This window comes from Natrix helvetica, assembly GCF_964273705.1.
Source record: "Natrix helvetica genome assembly, chromosome: 1".
In the NCBI taxonomy this organism is placed as follows: Eukaryota; Metazoa; Chordata; class Lepidosauria; order Squamata; family Natricidae; genus Natrix; species Natrix helvetica.
Window position 1 is genome coordinate 243,395,216 of NC_138548.1, and position 2,419 is coordinate 243,397,634.

Here is a 2,419-nt window from a genome sequence, read left to right on the forward strand (position 1 = left end):
GTTTATATCAAAAGTAATGCTTTATTCAAGGCCAAATAATTGAATGAGCAACTGCTGAATTTACACAAAGTTTGAAGCTGAAAACATGGCTTACAAAGCATAGAGGCTAGGTTTACACAACTCCAAACCAAGCGAATACGGTATTGTTTAGCATAATGTATGAAATAAGGCTTTGGTGTGTTCCCTTGCAGGCTCACAGGCTCACATTCTCTGCAGGCTTTGAGAGAAGCCACCTCTTGATTTTCAGCAGGGATATATTGTGCTGGATCCAAGCAGTTCCTGCATCCCAACAACCTTTCCAATAGTACTGCAGGAGGTGAAGATGCTTTTAACCCATTGCTATTGGCACATTACAGTATCTGCTGAGCTAATATCTATGGCAGTATTTCTTAATCGTGACAATTTGAAGAACTGTGGACTTCAACTCTCCAGAATTCCCCAGCCACGTATTTTCAAGTTGTCAAGGTTGGGAAACACTGGTTTACAGCCAGAAATTTTACTTCTCCAGTAAACCTAACACCTCTTTCAAGATTACTTATTTCATGACAGAGGTATAGCTTTGGTACAACTCTAATTTAGTTATTTTTCTGCTGCTTTGTCTCCGGATTTAATTGCTTTTCATTGGTACTTCTTACTCTTTTTCTCCATGTTTCTTGTCCCAAAAGAGATTAGCATAATAAGAAGCCAGCCCTAGTGGTTTGTAAACTATGGCTTAATGTTTTGTGCAAATTCAGATGCTTATTTATATACTGATTTACAATTAAATAATAGTGAAGCTAGCCACTGTATTCGTGTGGGATTTATATAGGAGTTGAGATGTTTTGGGAATAGATGTGGAGTGGAGGGTTTCTGCTTCTTTATCCCTACACTCCATCCCAAACTTCCTATTGACTTGAATGGAAGGGAGAAGAGAGTTAACTGAACAGTACTGTAATTCAACTGCATTGCCATCATGGCTTAGAGAATCAGTGAGGTATAAAACAGTGGATTAGCATTGGGAAAATCCATAGAGAACCTTCAGCCATAGAAAACCTGGTGACTATGAGCTACTCACCCTCTTGCAGATTCAATTATCTTGTGTATTGTTTTTCTTGTTGGATTGCTGTTTTCAATAAATATAGGAGAAGGAGGCATGTTAGGTGGGTAAATGATGATGATGATAGATAGATAGATAGATGATAGATAGATAGATAGATAGATAGATAGATAGATAGATAGATAGATATAGATGATAGATAGATAGATAGATAGATAGATAGATAGATAGATAGATGTAGAGATAGATAGATGTAGAGATAGATAGATGTAGAGATAGATAGATGTAGAGATAGATTGATATCAGGGGTGGGTTCCTGCCAGTTCTAACCTCTTCTATAGAAGAGGTTCCACAAATCTACAGTGCCGTTTAGAACCGGTTCCAGCTCCCTCCCCCCCGCCCGTCCGTACATCATCACAAAGAAAGAGAGGAGGAATTCTGGGAGTTGAAGTCCACAAGTCTTAAAGCTGCCAAGTTTGAACACCCCTGGGGTTTTTTTCTAAAGGGTTAGGGGTGCAAGGGTCTTATAACTTGACAGGTTTAAGACTTGCACACTTCAATGCCAGAGTTCCTGAGCCAACATGACTGGAGGAGGAATTCTGGCAGTTGAAGTCCACAAGTCTTAAAGCTGTCAAGTTTGAACACCCCTGGGGTTTTTTTTCTAAAGGGTTAAGGGTGCAAGGGTCTTGTAATTTGACAGCTTTAAGACTTGCGTGCTTCAAATGCCAGTTTCTGAGCCAACATTTTGGTTGCTAAGCAAAAGCGTTGTTAAGTGAGTTTCACATTTTACAAGTTGGCCACGCCCACCCAGTCACATGACTGCCAAGCAACTCCCACTTGGTCGCATGGCTGGCAAGCCACTCCCACAAAGCAGGCCACATCTACAGAAGAGGTTTACAGGTTCTTAAAAAAATTGAAACCCACCACTGGATAGATATAAATAGATAGATGTAGGTAGGTAGGTAGGTAAATAGGTAGATGATTGATAGATGATAGATAGATAGATAGATAGATAGATAGATAGATAGATAGATAGATGATAGATAGATAGATAGAAGTAGGTAGATAAGTAGGCAGATCATAGATAGAGAGACAGATAGATGGAGAGAGAGAGATAGAAGAACAGAGTTGGAAGGGATCTTGGAGATCTCCTACTCCAGCCCCCTGGTCAAACAGGACATCCTAAACCCATGATGGCAAACCTATGGTACGCGTGCCAGAGGTGGCACACAGATCCCTCTCTGCAGGCACGGGAGCTGTTGCCCCAGCTTAGGGCCACCATGCATGCGTGTGCACCTCCCACCAGCCAGCTGATTTTCGGGTCTCTGCCGTGCATGCGGGAGACATGCACACATGCACGGGATGGGAAGAGCACAGGGGGGT